The sequence below is a fragment of the Vulpes lagopus genome, chromosome 22, assembly GCF_018345385.1.
Source record: "Vulpes lagopus strain Blue_001 chromosome 22, ASM1834538v1, whole genome shotgun sequence".
NCBI lineage: Eukaryota > Metazoa > Chordata > Mammalia > Carnivora > Canidae > Vulpes > Vulpes lagopus.
The window spans coordinates 7,626,384-7,645,383 of NC_054845.1; the positions used below are offsets into that span (position 1 = coordinate 7,626,384).

Sequence of the window (19,000 nt, forward strand, 5' to 3'; positions counted from 1 at the left end):
AAGAGCAGCACATATGAAAAACTGTCATTGTGTTTGCCTAAGTGCTTGGGGAGAGGATAATGAATATAAAAAAGTGTGTCATGGAGGTTGTCCCACATCTGATCTGGGACAGAGCTTCTGTGTGATGTAGTTCACAGAAAGAAAAAATAACATTCCTGATAAAATGGTTAAGCCATTTCCTGAGGAATTTTAATGGGATTGAAACTTATTCTGGGAACCCAGTCACCTACATACCCAGCTGATAGCTGTTAAGAATTTAATAAGCTTTACCAACCATTCTTTTCTTTCTGATTTGAGCCAACCAATGATAATGTAACTCTATGCTTTTCAGCCAGAGGCAATTTTGCCTCCTAGGGAACAGTTGGCAATGTCTGAGAACATTTTTCGTTGTCACAACCAGGTGAGGTGAGTAGGGGTTGCTACTAGCATCTAGTGTGTAGAGCCCAGGATACTGCCAAATATCCTGTAATGCACAGGACAGCCCCCCAAATGAAGAATCGTCAGCCCAAAATGTCTGTAGTGTTAAAGCTTGAGAAACATTGATCTAGCCATTTTCTTTTCCAATAAATTCCTTAGTGAATCTTTGAGTTAGTCTGTTCTAGGACTTTCCTCTAGAAACAAGACTGAGTAAAATTTTTATATATTCTCATGACTCATTTGTTTAAATACTTTTGTGTGATTTTTTAAACAAGGGAGGACAAACCTCAGTTAATTCCTAAAAATGTCATTCCACTATAATGGGTGTCAGGCAGCTGAGACATGATCTGGGGTTCATGGGTACATAATTCCCAGACCAGGCAGGAAACCTCAGTCTTTTTCTTTAAACAGGGGTCAGAGCTGATAATAAACTGGCACAGACTCGATTTGCTGTGCAGATGTTGACTGTTGAGACCAAGCCCAGCAGTATGTTCACTACTATCTCCTCTAATTCTTAAGTTCCTAATTCAGCTTGGCCCACAGCCCACTGACTTGCCTCCTAGTTGCCTGGGTGCTAGAATTTATTATTTTGTTCTCTAGCACTTATTTTCAACAGCACCTCTCCATTGCCTGTCTTTCCTGTCACCAAGGAGACACTGCTCTGTGGACATTGCCTTTCTTTCTGAAGAAAGAAATGAGCTTGTAGAAAGGAGCCTTCTTTGCCTCTTCCACTACCCGGAAAGTCAAAGAGGAAGATCAGTTTGTGATATAGGGAGTAGGGGAGTGGGAAAACCCAAGTACATGCTCATCTTGCCTGTGGGGGATGCAGAGAGCACACAAGATGTCTTGTGTGGAAAAGTGCAGCTGTCTGAGATTTGCCAAATACCTAGGAGAGGAGTGAATGTACCAGATCTTCATTTTTGCAAGGCAGATGGAGGTATTGGTAATAACCTCCGGGTTCAAAAGAGGAAGAAGGCAAAGAGAAAAAGAAAACTCTACAGTTGTTAGAGATTTTGTAGGATCTTTTTGCTCTATATTTTTATGTGAAAGAGAAAATGTTTTTTAATGACAGTTCACCTAGCAGAGACACTGTGTCTAAAGAAAACCAATATAGTTTTCTTTCTAGAAGTAAAAAAAAGAGGAAGAAAATAAGAGCCAAATATTCATGTATTCAAGGGTATGTAATGTTGGTATGGAAGCTGGGGAGAAACATATTTTAACAAGAAAATAATTTCCTTTAAAACAATGGCTTAAATGTACTTGAGGAAAAGTGAGGACATTAAAAAAAAGTATGAAATTCTGAAAATACACATTCCACTAGACCTCTTCTTCCACATAATTCTCAACTGAAAAATTAGACATTGCTAGGTATTCACAATTAGTACTTGGGCTGTTGGCTCACATCTTGTAGTTTTATTTTTTTAGTAATAACAGACTACTGATTTTCTTCCAAGGACTTTCAAACCAGTAAGTGCATAAATTCCAGCCAAAACTGCCTGTAATCATCTAAAAATTCTCCTTTGTCCCAGCCAGCGGGCTCCCCTTCAATTTGCCTCTGATGCCTCTGCTCACTTCTCAACACACTTCCCTTCACTTTTTTTTTTTTTTAGAATAAAAATCTTGGTATTCTTTCTGAAACAATAATTCAATAATTTGGGCTACATTCGTAAGTCTTAGTTATCTTTAGGGTTTTTCTAAAGAATTATTAGACCCAACCCAAACTTCCAAGTCACCTGTGAAGGTGTTATCATGAATGATACAGCAGCATCATGGACTTGAAGGAGCGCATGTTCCTACCGTGTTTCTTAAGGTGGGAGGTGTTTTTGTAACAGAGAAACTAGGATATCTGACTCCATTCATGCAAAAAATGGCAGCCACATGAGCCAAATGAAAGCAAGGCCATTACCCCCCTAAAATGCAGTCTGGTACCTGGCACTGAGGTCAACAAGAGAGTGTAGCATCTGCTCTCAGGGGACTTGCATCTAATGGGTAACACCAGGGTATTGTAACAGTGTGAAATGTATTTGAAAGAGGAAATAGAGGGCTTTAAATGATTATGAGGGAACTGGGACTCTTTTGAGAAAAGAGACCTCTAAGCTGAACACCAAAGTGACCACCCTTCTCAGTTTGTCCATCATGAAAATGAAGAAAGTAATGTAGTGAAGGGCCATTGGGTACAGCGGGACTTGGGCTACGACCAAGATTTATCTGTGTAGTGTGTATGTGTGTGCGCCTAAATCGTAATATGGACATGTAACTAAAAATTAACAAATCTAAAATAAGGGCAAAACCCCTGTGGAGAAGTGGGTAAATGGTTTACCCTTCTTGAACCCCACTCTCTTCCTGTGTGGAAGAAAAAGTCTTACACTGCTGCCCCCCAGCAGGCCAAGTACACCTGGCTTCCTTTAGTCCACCTTTTGAGTAGGAATTATTGTTAAACAAAACAGCCTTTTTAAGGTGTCTAAAGTTAACAACTAGAAAATTCCTATTAGTCTTTGTTTTGAAGAGAGGCAGAGAACCTATGATATTCACTTCACACTTGGTTTGTGTGTGTGTAAATTAAATTATAATTTCAGCATAGTTAACCTACAGTGTTATATTAGTTTCAGGTGTACAATATAGTAATTTATCAATTCTATACATTACTCAGTGCTCATCTTGATACTCTTAATCCTTTACACCTATTACACTCATCCCCCTACCCAACTCCCCTCTGGTAGCCATTAGTTCTTTGTACTTAAAAGTCTGTGGGGTTTTTTTTTTTATGTCTTTTTTTCTTTATTTGTTTTTTTTCTTAAATTACACATGAGTGAAATCTCATATTTGCTATCTGTCTTTCTCTGACTTCCTTAACTTAGCATTATACTCTTTAGATGCATCAATGTTGTTGTAAATGACAAGATTTCATTCTTTAAAATTGTGGCAGAGTAATATTCCATTATAAATCTATATATACACCACTTCTTTTTATCCACTCATTTATCCACAGACACTTGGGTTGCTTCCATGTCTTGGCTATCGTAAATAATCCTGCCTATATTGTAAATATAAGCGTGCATACATCTTTTCAAAGTGTTTTCATTTTCTTTGGGTAAATACCCAGTAGTGGAACTACTGGAACATATGATAATTCTATTTTTAATTTTTTGAGGAAACTTCATACTGTTTTCCACAGTGGCTAATACTTTGCATTCCTACCAACAGTGTGTGATCCTTTTCCTCCATATCTTTGCCAACACTTGTTGATTCTTGTGTTTTGATTCTAACTATTCTGATAAATGTGAGGTAGTATCTCACTGTAGTTTTGATTTGCACTTCCCTGATGATGAATTATGTTGAGCATCTTTTCCTGTGTCTGTTGGCAATATATGTGTTGTCTTTGAAGAAATGTCTGTGTGTGTCTTCTGCCTATTTTTTAACTGGCTGATTTGGGGGTTTTGGGGGTTGAGTTGTATAAGTTCTTCATATATTTTATGAATACTAACCTTCATCAGATATGTCATTTGCAAATATGTTCTCCCATTTAGTAGGTTGCCCTGTAATTTTGTTGATTGTTTCCTTTGCTGTGCAGAAGCGTCTTATTTTGATGTAGTCCCACTAGTTTATTTTTGCTTTTGTTTCTCTTGCCTCAGGAGACCTATCTAGAAAAATGTTGTTATAGCCAATGTCAGAGAAATTATTGCATGTTCTCTCTTCCAGGATTTTTATGATTTTAGATCTTACATTTAGGTCTTTAATCCATTTTGAGTCTATATTTGTGTATGGTGAAAGAAAGTGAGCCAGTTTCATTGTTTTGCATGTCATTGTCCAGTTTTTCTTACACCATTTGGTGAAGAGACTTTTTCTCATTGTAAATTGACTCCTTTGTTGAAGATTAATTGCATATATACTTATGGGTTTATTTCTAGGCTCTCTGTTCTATTGATCTGTATCTTTTTTTTTGTGCCATACTGTTTTAGTAACTATAGTTTTATAATACAACTTGAAGTCTAGGATTATGATATCTATAGTTTTGCCCTTTTTCAAGATTGGTTTGGCTATTCTGGGTCTTTTGTGGTTCCATACAAATTTTAGGATTATGTGTTTTAGTTCTGCATTTTGACAGGGATTGAATTAAATCTGAAGATTGCTTTGGGAAGTATGGACATTTTATCAATATTTGTTCTTATAATTCATGAGCATGGAATATCTATTTATTTGGGTCATCTTCACTTATTCCTTCATCAGTGTTTTACAGTTTTCAGAGTAGAGGTCTTTCAGCTCCTTGGTGAAGTTAATTCTTAGGTATTTAATTCTTTTGGTGCAATTGTAAATAGGATTGTTTTCTTGATTTCTCTTTATTCTTTTCTTAAAGGTTTATTTATTTATTTTAGAAAGAGAGAGACTGTGTGTGTGTTGGTGGGGAGGGGCAGAGAGAGAGTGAGATATAAGCAGACTCCCCATTGGGCACAGAGCTCTGTGTAAGGGGTCGATCCCAGGACCCTGAGATCATGACCTGAGCAAAAACCAAGAGTTGGACACTTAACTGACTGAGCCACCCAGGCACCCCAATTTCTCTTTCTGGTACTTCATTATTAGTTTATAGAAATGCAACAGATTTCCATGTATTGACTTTATATCCTATAACATTACTGAATTCTATCAGTCCTAGTAGTTTTGTTTTGTTTTTTTTGACGGAGTCTTTAGGGTTTTCTGTATATAGTATCATATCATTTGCAAATAGTGGAAGTTTTCCTTCTTACTTACCAATTTGGATGCCTTTTATTTCTTTTTCTTGTCTAATTGCTGTGGCTAGGATGTCTCGTACTATATTGAGTAAAAGTGGAGATCCTTGTTTTGTTCCTGATCTTAGGGGAAAAGCTCCATTTTTCACCTTTGAGTATGATGTTACCTATGGGTTTTTCAGATATGGCCTTAATTATGTTGAGTTATGTTTTCTCTAAACCTACTATATTGAGGTTTTTTTTTTTTATCATGAGTGGATATTGTACTTTGTCAAATGCTTTTTCTACATTCATTGAAATGATCGTATGGTTTTATCCTTTCTCTCATTGAGGTATCATGTTGATTGATTTGAAATATTGAACCATCTTTGCATCCCAGAAATAAATCATACTTGATTGTTGAGAATGATTATTTTTAAGGTCTTGCTGGATTCAGCTTGCTAATATTTTGCTGAGTATACAAATATTTTTGTATCTATGTTCATCTATTTTTTTAAAGATTTTATTTATTTATGAGAGACACAGAGAGAGAGAGGCAGAGACACAGGCAGAGGGATAAGCAGGCTCCCTGTGAGGAGTCTGTTGTGGAACTTGATCCCAGGACCCAGGTATCACGACCTGAGCCAAAGGCAGATGCTCAACCACTGAGCCACCCAGATATCCCTCATCTATTGATAGATATGTATTTATTGCCATTTTGTTACTTGTTTTGTAGTTGTTTTTGTGTTTTTTCTCTGATCTTTTTTCTCATGTTCTCTTTCATGGTTTGTTGGCTTTCTTTAGTGATATATTCCTTTCTCTTTATTCTTTGCATTTCTATTACTGGTTTTTTTATTTGTGCTTACCATTTGGTTTTTATATAATACCTTCTGTATATAGCAGTCAATATTAAGTTGATGATTGCTTTAATGTGAACCCTTTCTTTATTCTTTCCCCTCCTCATTTTAGGATATGGTATCATATTTCACATCTTTTTATTCGTGAATCGCTTGACAGATTTTTACAGATATACTTATTTTTACTACTTTTGTGCTTCTAACTTTTTATACTTACTTATAGTCTCTCCACTTAAAGAGTCCCTTTTAATAATTTTTGTAGGGCTGGTTTAGTGATCATGAAGTCCTTTAGTTTTTGTCTGAGAAATTCTGTATCTGCCCTTCTATTCTGAATGATAGCCTTATTGGATAGCCTTATATATTGTTGGCTGCAGATTTTTCCCACTTAGCACTTTGAATATATCATGCCATTTTCTTCTGACTTGCAAAACTTCTCCTGAAAAATCCACTGATAGCTTTACAGGGTTTTCCTTGTATATAACAGTCTTCTGCTTCTTTAAAACAAATTTGTTTTATCACTACTTTTTGCCATTTTAACTATTGTATGTCTTGTTATGGTCCTCCTTGGGTTGATTTTGTTGGAGGAGACCTGTGCCTCCTGAATCTAGATTTGTGTTTCCTTCCCCAGATTGAGGAATTTTTCAGGAATTACTTCTTCAATAAATTTTTGGTCCCCTTTTCTCTCTCTTCTTCTGAGTTCCCTATAATACCAATGTTATTATGCTTGATGGGGTCATTGAGTTCTCTAAGTCTCTTCTCATTTTGTATAATTCCTTTTTCTCTCATTTGCTCAACTTGATTACTTTCCATTATTCTGTTTTCTAGGTCATTAATTAGTTCCTCTGCTTCCTCTGCCATTCCATCAAGTGTATTTTTAATTTCATCAATTTTATTCTTCATCACTAGTTTGTTTTTTTTGTTTTTTTTTTTTTAGATTTTATTTATTCATGAGAGACAGAGAGAGAGGCAGAGACACAGGCAGAGGGAGAAGCAGGCTCCATGCAGGGAGCCTGATGTGGAACTCAATCCCCGGTCTCCAGGATCACACCTTGGGCTGAAGGCAGAGCTAAACAGCTGAGCCACCCCAGCTGCCCACAAGTTATTTTTTATCTCTTTGTAATGGTCTCACTGATGTCCTCCACTCTTTTCCCAAGTCCACTGAGTATCTTACGATCATTACTTTAAATTCTCTATTTGGCATGTTACTTATGTCTGTTTCACTTAGGTCTTTTGCTGTGGTTTTGTTCTCTTTATTTAGGAAATATTCCTCTCTCTCTCCATTTTGTTTATCTCTCTGTTTCTTTGTGTTAGGAAAGTCAGCTATGTTGACTGCTCTTGAATGTAATGGCTTTATGAAGAAGAGGTCCTGTAGTGCCCTGCAGTTCAGTGTCCCTTATCCCCCAGGACCTGGTGCTTCAGGGAGTGTCTCCTATTTGTGTTGCCTGTGCCCTGCTATTGAGTCCTGGACACTTTCTTTTTTTTCAATACAGTTGTCTTCAGTGGTTCTCTTTGCCTGTTGTGGGCAGTGTTTGGTCCCCAGCCAGGTGAAGCACATTTTGAAGTCCTTCAAATGGTCTGGTTGGGAAATAAAGATTGTGTTGCCAGAATGAAGATCCTATAAAACAACATGAGATGAAGTGTTGGTGGGGCTTGTGCTGGTCTTCTGGGGGAGGGTCTTGTGGCGCCAGAACTGAGGTAAGTGTGATTGGGAACGGTAGATCTGCTGAAGTGCTGGGCCAGACCTTGGTGTAAGCAAGTTAAGTAGTGAATGTTTGCACTGTGCTGGTTCTTGCAGGTGGCTGTGTGTTTATGCTGGGGGCTAGGGAAGGAAAATGGTGCCCACCAGCTCCTTTGTTCCTGGAGGGGTCTCCCCATGATCCCTGTTTCTTTGGGTCATGCTCTGAGATGAGTAAGTAACTCTCCCTTCCATCTGCCCTAGACATTTTTCAAACTGTTGCTTCCATGCTGTATCTCTGCTGGCTTTTTGACATGAGGTCTCTTTAAGAGTGAGAACTCCACTTCTTAACACCATCTCAGCTCTCCCAGAGCAGAACCCACCAATTTAAAAAAAATTCAATTCTTTAATTCCCGCTGGTTGTAAGAACTCATGAGATTTGGCCCCTCTTGTTTTCAAATCCAGATATTATGGGGATTCATCTTTTCTATGTAGTCCCCCCAGTGTCATAGTCCATTTTTCTCCCTTCTCTGCACCATTGGCTCTCTCTCCACTGTGAATGACCATGGTCTGTTTCACTTCCAAACTGCATCTTCCCCCTTACTTCTTTGGTGCACTCTCTTCTCTACCTTTAGTTGTGGGATCTGTTCTGGCAGTCTTTTCTGGGTCACATGTTCTGACAGTCTTTTCACATCACCTATGCTGATGTGAGGGTTACTAGTTGTATCTGTGGGATGAGATGAACATATGGTCTTTCTACTTTCCACCTTTCTGTCTCCTCCCGTCCATCTAGTGTATGTTTTATTTCAGTTATTAAGTTATTCATCTCTGATTGATTCTTTTACGTCCTCCCTTTGTTGAGGGTCTCACTGAGGTTCTACACTCTTTTCTCAAGTCCAGTGAGTATCTTTATAACCTTTATTTTAAATTCTCTATCAGGCATATTACTTATCTCCATTTTGTTTAGTTCTCTTGCTATGATTTTGTCCTATTTTATTTGGGACATGTTCCTCTGTTTCTTCATTTTGTCTAACTGTCTGTTTCTATATGTTAGGAATGTTTGCTATGTCTTCCACAGCAGTGTCCCCTGTTCCCTAGAATCTGGTGCTTCTGGAATGTCTCTTGTGTGTTGCATGCACCCTACTGTTGTGGCTGAGCTGCTTTTGCCTTCAGTCCTGTTGTCTGCAATGGCTTTCTTTACCTGTTGTGGGGAGCATTGGGTCTCTGTGTTGTTGGTGGGCTAGTCTTGGGTTCGAGTTGAGTTAGACTAGGCATTTGCCTGAGATGTAGTAGCATTAAACTGAAGGGCGTTTTTCCTGTGTTGTGCCCTGAGAAACTTTTGTTGGTGGGTGCAGCCTGCAGTCAGACCATGAGTCTACCCCCAACCCACTGGTAGGGCCTTAGACTGGTGTGTGTGTGATTATCTTCCCCTCTCCACACTGTAGGAGTTACTTTAGGGTAGTGCTGGCCCCTTTCAAAGCTGCTTGCACTCTGCCAGACTGATGGCACCACTTTGGATCAGCTCCAGATGGGACCAAGACATGCCAGTTTGGAGGGGGCAGACCTGCAGAAGTACACAGGGCAGGGTGAGTGGTGTTGGCAATTTAGTTGGAGTGTTGTTATTTGGTGAGTTCCCACAGTGTCTATGTGTCTAGGCTGATGGTGGGGGTGGAGAGAAATGGCAATTGCCAGCAAATTTTTTTCCTGGAGAAGGCTCTCAAAGATCCTTGACACTCTAGCACATGCTCTGAGATTAGTGAACACATTTTCCTCTTGTATACTCCGGGCATTTTTTCAAAGTACTGCTCCTTTGCTGTATCTCCATGGGGTTGTTTTTTGTGCTTTTTAAGAGCATAGACTCAGTTTCCTCTCACCCTCTCTGCTCTCCCAGACCTGAGCCTGTTGATTTTGAGTTCCAGGTATTAGACTCCACTGATTATAAGAACTTGTGAAATTCACCTCCACTGGTTTTCAAAGCTAAATGTTATGGGGATTTATCTTCCCCTGCAGGCTCTCCATGTCTGGGATGCCTGGGGTATCTCTTTCCCCTCTCCATGCTTATGGCATCCTTCCTTCCTATAGATAGTCCTACAGGTCCATTTGGTTCCCCAGTATATTTCTGCCCTTTCTGCCCTCTTTACTGTGGCCCCTTTTCTAAGTCTAGCTATGGAGAGTCTGGTCTGCCAGTCTTGGGGTTGTTTTCTGGGTTCTTTACACTGATGTAGGTGTTATCTAGTATCTGTGGCGCAAGGTAAGCTTAGGACCTTCCTGCTGTGCCATTCCTCCCAGAAGGCTTCCATATATATAAATATTAAGAAGCACTTTCAGAAATAATTCCTGGTTTTCTCTGGATTGTGATATTCAACTCTGGCCTCAGTTAACAAGTAGGTATCACTGTGGATGCTCCAGGTCTATGTGAGACCGATTCACACACAATTTCCAGGCATGAGGCTCTCGTATCAGTTATTAAACACACTCATCCGGTAATTTTAATGGCAGCAAAGATTGATGTACATGGTACCAGGGAGTTGGATTCCAGGAAAATTTACTTTAAGTTCATTTAGTTTCTTAGCCTCTCAAGAGGCATTTGGGAGTGTGTTTTGGGTTTTAGTAGTTTTTTATGTCTTCTGGACAGGCAAACAGGCGGCTGGCATCTGCAGGTGGTAGGCAGGGCCATGCAATTATAAAAATGCTGGGAGTGGCAAAAGCTCCCATAAAGAGCCCACCAGCATCTTTCCTGTCTTCCCTTCTGCCTCTAGTATCATGGGGGTCCTCATGGGCATTTGGAAGCTTGGACATGCAGTGTAACCCCTCATCCTCTCTGTTCTCCTGTGCAATATGGTGTCTTCTTTTAGTACATTAAAGGAACCTTTGTCTACCAGCATCTTTCTGTCACTTGCTTACTGCCAACCTCATAATAATCCTGCAAGTCTACTCTCACAGATAAAGTATTTGAACCATTAGAACTGTGGTAGAAAGAGATTTTCTTCCCTTTAACGACTCTTTTACTTCTCTTTCTTACCCCTGGAGGACATGGGAGCCTTGATAAGAGTAAGAAGTCAGTTGTTAACACAATATATTTATGTTTTATGAGAATTAAACGATTTAAACTATAAATTATTTATGAGAGGGAGCTAATAATAGCAAAAAGACTTGTTTATCCTTATAAATATTCTACTCTGAAGAATCTGACTTTATTTCGTATGATGGATTACACATACATGCCTTCCAGACAACATGGGCATAAGTAACAATATTGAAGATTTTTATGAAAGCAGTAGTGATTTGTTGGCTAAATATTTGAAATAATTATTTCCATTTTTAACACATAATTCTTAAAAATAACTTTTAGTCTCAGAATAACTTCCATGATACATATTTATTGAAAGAAAGTCAGAAAATACAATTAAGTAGAAAAAAATGAAACAATTATAATCTAGAAAAAAATGACCAACATTCTTCCACGTAAATGGCCTGCTAGAAGCATCTTTATAAAGGAACATTTGCACACGTAATTATTGACAAGTTCTTTGTACCAGGCCTCAACTAATTTCTTTCTTTATATAAAGGATGGGATGACCACTGTAGACAGTACTCCCTGTTTTCCCCCATTACCACATCATCTGGCTATCATTGGGGCTTAGCAAATGAGAAGCCCTTCATGAGTTTGGAGGCAGGAAGAAAGGGGAAGCTGGGGTTTTTATCTCCCTCTCTGTGCCTTGAAGCAACAGCTCCTCCAGTTTCTGTGTGTCAGGGCTGTTAATGTCCTAGTTTCTATCAACTGACATTGGCCTTTGGGCTATACTATCACCACTTTTCCCTTTGTCCTTGTATAGGGTCTGGATAGTGGCTTCCTGCTCTTGCTAATCTGTCATCTCATCGTCCTGTGATTTCTCAGCTCTTTCATCTCCTGCATATCCAGTTCTCTGATTTAAATCCCCACCATTTTACGCGCTAGTGTGGTTCTTGTGCACCTGGCTGGATGCTGATGGATGCAGGCTGATAGTAATATAAAAAGAAAATTTACATTCATCTAGGAGGTATCAGAATTGAATGCTGTATTTCATCACAACTGGTTCTGTTTGAAGTTGATTAAAGCCTATGACTTTTGACCCTTACTGGAACTAACTGAAGACACTGATCAGTGAGCTGTGGTGCTTATTGTTGCCAACCCTTTACAGGGAGCAGAGTTGTTCCATCCTATCCAGAGAACTAATTTTCAATGCTAAATTAGTATATCTATTGTGAAACTTATTATTATTATTATTTTTTTAAGCATTTAAAACCCCTCACTCTCCTCAATCAGCACACTGCTCAGTGATTCTTTACTACTTTAGGATCCCTCACATGGTTAAGATTATAGATACAACTTGGTTTTTTATTTTTTTCTTTTTAAGCTCTGTAATATTTGTTTTATTGTTTGACACTAAAATACTATTTTACAAGATACTTTTTCCTCTGCTCAATATTTTTTTGGGGGGGTCTGCTCAATATTTTATGATTTGTCAAATGTATTTTTAATGTTTCAATGCCATAATTTCTGCAACATTGTTAAACATTGAGTTTGTTTCCACATTTTTTGCTTGCTGTGATTAACACCTTAACAGTTAAATATCTGAAACTATTTTCAATTATTCAATTTGTAAACTTTTTGAGCAACTCTTCACTAAAGGCTTCAAATTACTTCTCAGTTGAGATGCAAGCTGCAGAGAAAGCCACACACAGCAGAGAATAACAGGGAGTCAGAGTCACAATGTCAACTCTGAAATCTTATCTTCTACACTTCTACTCATGCAAGTCAAGACTCTTACTTATAAAGACAGGTTGAATGAAGTTTTCTGTTATTTCTTGCTCAAAGCATCCTAATTTGTAGAGTAAATTAGCAAAATAAGTACTAGAGTAAGTGTTATGAGTTCTAATGTTTAAAAATAAGAGAAAGAAAACAAGAAAAACCTAAGTGACTATGTCTGCCAATTTTCAACAGTTTTCTGACACACACAAAAAAACCTAGAGACACACTGATTCAGAATAGATATATCTATTTTTAAGAAGAGTGGTTCCAGCATAGATGTTTGTTGATATTTTTATTTATGTTGACAAATAAGATGAAAGTGAAATAGCTTTGATGTATTTTAGAGCTTCATTGGTTCGTCAAAGAGATAAGAGACTTTTTGCTGACTTGGGTTATAGTTGTAGAATACTGCAAGAACATTTCCTCAATTTGTGTGTGTGTGTGTGTGTGTGTGTGTGTGTGTGTGTTCTTTACAATGTGATGGCTACACTGTATTATGATATGCCTTTAAATTTGATATGTGTTAACATTTCATCTATCATGTTAAGTCCAGATCTCAGGTTAGCAAACCACAGCCTTTGGGCTCAATTTCACTCTTCCTGTTTTTGTAAAAAGTTTTATAGGAAACATAGCTGTGTCACTGATTTACTTATTGTGTGTGGCTGCTTTCTCACTACCACAGTTGTGTTGAATAGTTGTGACAGAGATCATGGGCTGCAAAGCCTAAAATACCTACTATCTGACCTTTTACAGAAAATATTTGCCAAATCTTGGTCTGGATGGTCAACAAAAGAATAGATCAAACCCTGATTTACCTAGTAGGACAGCTGAAGTCAATAGCCACATCTCCCGTCTCCTGGTTGGTGTACTTCCATTGTCCCATACCAGCAGCCTCTGCCTCTCCCTGTCATGTTGTCCCTTCTTATACTGATGAGCTGACACTGGTCAAATCTGGGAATTTGGAGGAAGAAGGGGAAACATTTTTCAACTCCAAGTTAGTCTGTTTATTTTTTATTTTTTATTTTTTAAGTTAGTCTGTTTAAAAGGCATTTGCTTTAATAGCTAGTCCAGTGTTCCAAGTGCTACTGATTTTACTATTTTATCTCTGATTTCATACTTTTATAAATAAAATATTTATTATTCATATCTCTTTACTGCTTTCTGAATAAATAATTACAAACTTTTTAGTTGGCTGTGAGCCATGCTACAGCATGGCCCAACAAGACTTGCAAAGATTTAGGATTTAAACAAGAATGTTATTGTGAAGCTATACATAATAAGAGATCTTTGGGCTATTGAAGCCACAGGTAGTTTGCTGCCACTGGAGAGGCCAATGGCTGAGACTTGGCTTTAGTAATCTCAGTATGTCTCATCTGCAAAGAATTACCAGCGATGCTTGTTAAAATGTAGATTTTACACATAAAATGTAAATTTACACAGGCTCACTGAATCAGAACTTGCGGGACATGGGACCTGTAAACTTCTAGCAAGTATGTTTGATCAAATACTAAGAAATTATTGTGACCTTCCATGAGACATTGAACTGTCTTTGGACTTCATTTGTAAAATGAAGGGCTTGGGTTCTATGATTTTATGCAATATGTTAAGATTGGTTGTTCTCTTGTAGTGCAGGAGACTCTAATGTAAAGGAGGCAAGAGTGATAATTATGCCTTTAACTCTGTTGTTTGTTTAAAAATACATGCACACAGGGCACCTGGGTGGCACAGTCAGGTAAGAGGCTGACTCTTGATTTCAGCTCAGGTCATGATCTTAAGGTCCTCAGATCGAGCCCCTGTGTTGGGCTCCATACTTAGTACAGAATGTGCTTCAGGATTCTATCTCTCCCCTCTGTTTGCTCACTCTCTTTCTCTTGCTCATGAAGAAATAAATCTTTTTTTTTTTTTTTTAATACCCGTATCCCTCTGTGCTGTAAGCATTCAAACAGAGGCATTTCTCTTGCCATGTATTTTTGGCAATGGAAAGCATTTGTGGCGGGCTACTATTTATACCCAGCCTATTGGGCATCAAATGGAACATCCAGACATGTTCTGGAAAAGAAGATCTTCCCTGCACCTGGTGCATTAGCTGAGGGAACAGTGGGAAGGCCTCATGGGGTTCCATAAAGATGGAGTGTGCTTCAGATGTTGTGCTCAAGGTTGTCACAGTGAACCCTGCAGGTGGCCTGCTTTAACTGCACCAGGGGAAGATCCTTACAAAAGATTTCTGCTGCCAATGATGAGTCAGATTGGTGGCATGGGAAATAACACAGAGACTCTCACCTTGTGTTTACTGACCAATTTCTACTCTTTCCCCCCCCCCCCCCCCCCCCCCCCCATGGGAACTTCACAAGTTTCTCGGTGGCCAAAAGTTTGGTGGTTTCTATAAATACTTCAAGGTCAGAGAGAGTAGAAAGGTATCCACAAATTAATGTCATGGTAGCTAAGAAGCAAAAGTTGAACTACATAATGACACGACATTATGTTCCTGTTGTAATATTTCCAAATAGATTAAATTGCCTCTTTAATGTCTTTGTAGTACAATGTGGGTCATCTTGTCAAGTCATCTTTTATAGAACATTTAATTTATATGTTTCACTTTTTGCCGCTTAGGCCTGTACAACCTCCTCTTCTATCCCTGCTGTTTTCCTGGATATTTTAGCAGGAACACCTTAACTCGGATATGACAAAACTTCTGTCCGCCTGCCAATGGAAAATCAGTTGCCACAAGGAAGACATGTGGTAGAGGAAAGCAGGAAAGAACTTGGACTCCTAAATTGCTCTTAAATTACTGCCAGCTTGCACTCAAACTTTTCCAGACACAGACTATGGAAAAGACTTGGTGTGTGTTCTTGCCGATGAGCATTTCACAACATAGTCTCCGCGTACCACGCCTGCATCCATGCAGATTGAAGCAAAGTCTGGTGGCCAATGGTTAATAGGCCACCACCTACCTCTCCTCCAGTCACATGAATACTTCTCTGTGCTCTCTTCATTAAGATTCAGAGAATTCAAGATGAAGATAGAATGAATCCTGAGACCCTAAAAAGGAAAAAACTTCCAGATAGAAAAAAACTTTCTAAAGTAGTGTTAAAATTAGGAGCGGTTTCTAAATCATAATCTCTAAAACAAACTAGGTACATTAGTTTGCTAGGGCTGCCATAACAAAATACCACAGACTAAATGGCTTAGCAACAGGAATTTTCCTCACAGTTGTGGAACCTGTGAGGTCCACAACTGAGGTGTCAGGTTTGGAGTTTCCTGCAGCCTCTCTCCTCAACTTGCAGATGAATGTTTGCCTACTCACAGCGTCCTTACATGGTCTTTTCTCTGTGCATAGTGCATCCGTGGTCTTCTCTTTTGGGGTGTTCAAATTTCCTCCTCTTCTAAGGACACCAGTTAGATGGAATTAAAGCTCAGTCTATCTGCCTTACATTAACTTAATCACTTCTGTAAAGGCACAATCTCCAAATATAGTCACATTTAGAGGTAGTGGAAGTTAGGGCTCCAACAAATAAATTTTGGGGGACACAATTTAGCTCATTACACCAACTCAGATTAATAGAAATTCATGAAAAGGTTTAGCACAGAAAAATTTTAATTTTCTAATAATACCTGATTTTTTTTTTTTTTTTTTAGCTTTGCTAATAAGCAGGATTAGAAAAATAAGCTTGTTAGGAAAAAAAATTTTTTTTTTACCCTGGTCCCATGGGGCTGCATTTGTTGACAGATGTCACCTTTACCCCTTTGGTTCAATGAGTTTCCTTTTTACAGCTTTTCTAGAATAATTGGAAGTGATGCCCTTGCATCCAGTAAATGTTCTTTTGTCTCACCTCAGCTGTCCTTTCCGGTGGTTACACCTTAACACCACATTCACGGTGTGACTTCATCCACATCATGAAGAACACCGCTGAAATCTTTACTCCTTGGATTCACTAGTCAATTGTAGGCATCCCATTCAGCAGTTCTTTGACCTCATGAGGCCTTTAGCCCATTGACCTTATCTCATTAACAATCTTCTCTTCTACCTCTCCCGGGTCTTCTCTTCCTTTCCCATCCAACTTAAGATTCTAAGACCCATCACTACAATTACCTTCTTTCCCTTTCTCCCTCCAGGGTTGATAGGGTATAGTCCTGGTGAAACCAAGTCCTACAGCTTCCCCCCTAGCAGCTGTAGAAAAGTAAAATTTTTTTCGATTACTCTCACATCAGAGTCCTAGCGTGTGATAGAAAGAATAATCCTCCTCACCTAAGATGCTCATGTCTCAAAGCAGATTCACAGAAGGTGATGTGATGACCAAGGCAGAAGCAGAGTAGGAGGTGTGACAATGGAAACAGAGGTCAGAGAGAGAGAGAGAGATTTGATGCTACTCTACTGGCTTTGAAGGTGGGGGAAGGGAACCATGATCAAAGAATGCAGGCAGCCTCTAGAAGCCGAAAAATGCAAGGAAATAGATTTTCTCCCATAGCCTCCAGAAGGAGTGTGGCCTTGGTGATACCTTGATTTTAGCCCAGTGAACTCCTATTTCAGAGTTCTGACTTCTAGCATTTAAGGTAATAAATTTGTGTTGTCCTAAGCTACCAAGTGATTGATAATTTGTTAAAGCAGCAATAAGAAACCAATATAAACCTCAAATGGCCCCTGAACACTGTGTCACATTTGTACCTCCCAGTGTGCTTGCTTTCCTATTCTCCAAAATAGGAACTCTTTCTACCCTAGCAGCTAACATTGCCTTGTATTTCATTGAGAGCCTGACTCCTATTATGATCAATATATGTATTTACTTGCTCAACTACTTGTATAAAATCAATATCCCAACTACATTGCTACCTCCTTGATCCTGTCACATCTTTGGCCTCTGGCCATGCCAATATCTTCAAGGAAAAGAGAACGAAGAGAAAGAGAAAATCAACATCCTATTTTCCAATGTTAGCTGACTATCTGTGCTATGACGTATCTGTAGTTTGTAAATTGAAGCTTTTTTATATTTATACCCAAAGAACTACTCCTGCTTTAATATTTAAAACTTGTTTTTTTAAAAAAATAAAATTATAGCCCAAATAACTGGTGGTTTTGTGTAAAAAAATTCCTTCCCAAACAAAGACATTACAAAAAATGTGGATATAACCTCTTCTCTTCCTTTGGGCCCCCACAGATGTGTTACCATGTCTAGTGTTACCAATATTGTAAGAACAAACCATATCCAAAGTCCCCCTTCTGCAGAGATGTCCCTGATGCCAAGATATACATCTTTAACCTGGGATGGAAGAAGGCAGAAGTGAATGATTGCCCACACCATGGCCATGTGGTGTCAGGTGAATATCAGCAGCTCTCTTTTAAAGCCCTGGAGGCTTCCTTTGTCTGTGTCAACAAGTACACGGTGAAAAGTTATGGTAAATATGGCTTTCACATCCAAGTTCGGCTCCACCCCTTCTACGTCATCCATGTCAAGATGTTGTGCTGGAACTGATGGGCTACAAAGAGGTATGTGGGGTGCCTTCAGAAAGCCCTACGGTACAGTGGCCAGCATCCATATTGACCAAGTCATTATGTCCATCCACATTAAGCTGCAGAACAAGGAATATGTAGTTGAAGCCCTATACAGGACCAAGTTCAAGTTCCCTGGTCACTAGAAAATGACATCACTTTACTAAGTATAATGTTGATGAATTTGAAGACAGGGTAGCTGAAAAGTGACTCATCCCAAATACATCCCTAATCATGGCCTCCTAGACAAATGGCAGGTGCTAGACTCATGAGAACCTTGACACTACCCCCTGCTTATTCATGCCAACTGATAAATCCTATTTCTTATAAAAAAAAAATATATGGGTATAACCAAAGACTAATCAGTGACTTGAACTTTTTACCATAATGATAAGCATAAGCCAATACTACACCTATGCTTGTTACCTTAATTCTGGGTTTTATGATTACTTTTAATCATAACCTAAACAATGTATTATGAATTTTTATGCATGTAGAATATATAAATGCATGTATGTAGTTTTAAAAGATCAACACACATGTACATATATATGTGTGTGTATATCTCTATCTCTATACATATCTGTTTATTGTATACGTATATTGATTGAGAGAGAAACTTTCAAGATCCCTGTGTTTCTTCCTCATGGCAACCTTACTTTTGTCCAAGTTAATCACAGTCCTGAAATTTAGGTTAATGTTTTCCTTGCTTTTCTTTATAGTTTTACCACCTGTACAAAATGTGACCATACATCTAGTTTATCCGAGACAATCTTAGTTTGAGAATGTTGTCCCTGAGTAATTATTAATGATATTTCTTTTTACTCTCAAACATCCTATTTTGGATGATCTAAGTTGTATATGAACACAGACTTTATGTATAGATTATATTCATTGGGTTACTTATTATTTTTTTTATTTATGATAGTCACAGAGAGAGAAAGAGAGAGAGGCAGAGACAAGGGCAGAGGGAGAAGCAGGCTCCATGCACCGGGAGCCCGACGTGGGATTCGATCCTGGGTCTCCAGGATCGCGCCCAGGGCCAAAGGCAGGCGCCAAACCGCTGTGCCA

At 38.7% G+C, this 19,000-nt stretch overlaps 1 pseudogene; it reads left to right on the forward strand.

Annotated features, from left to right (window-relative positions):
* The first annotated feature begins 367 nt into the window (after nt 1-367).
* On the forward strand, nt 368-18,201 carry LOC121480822 (annotated as a pseudogene).
* The last annotated feature ends 799 nt before the right edge of the window (nt 18,202-19,000 follow it).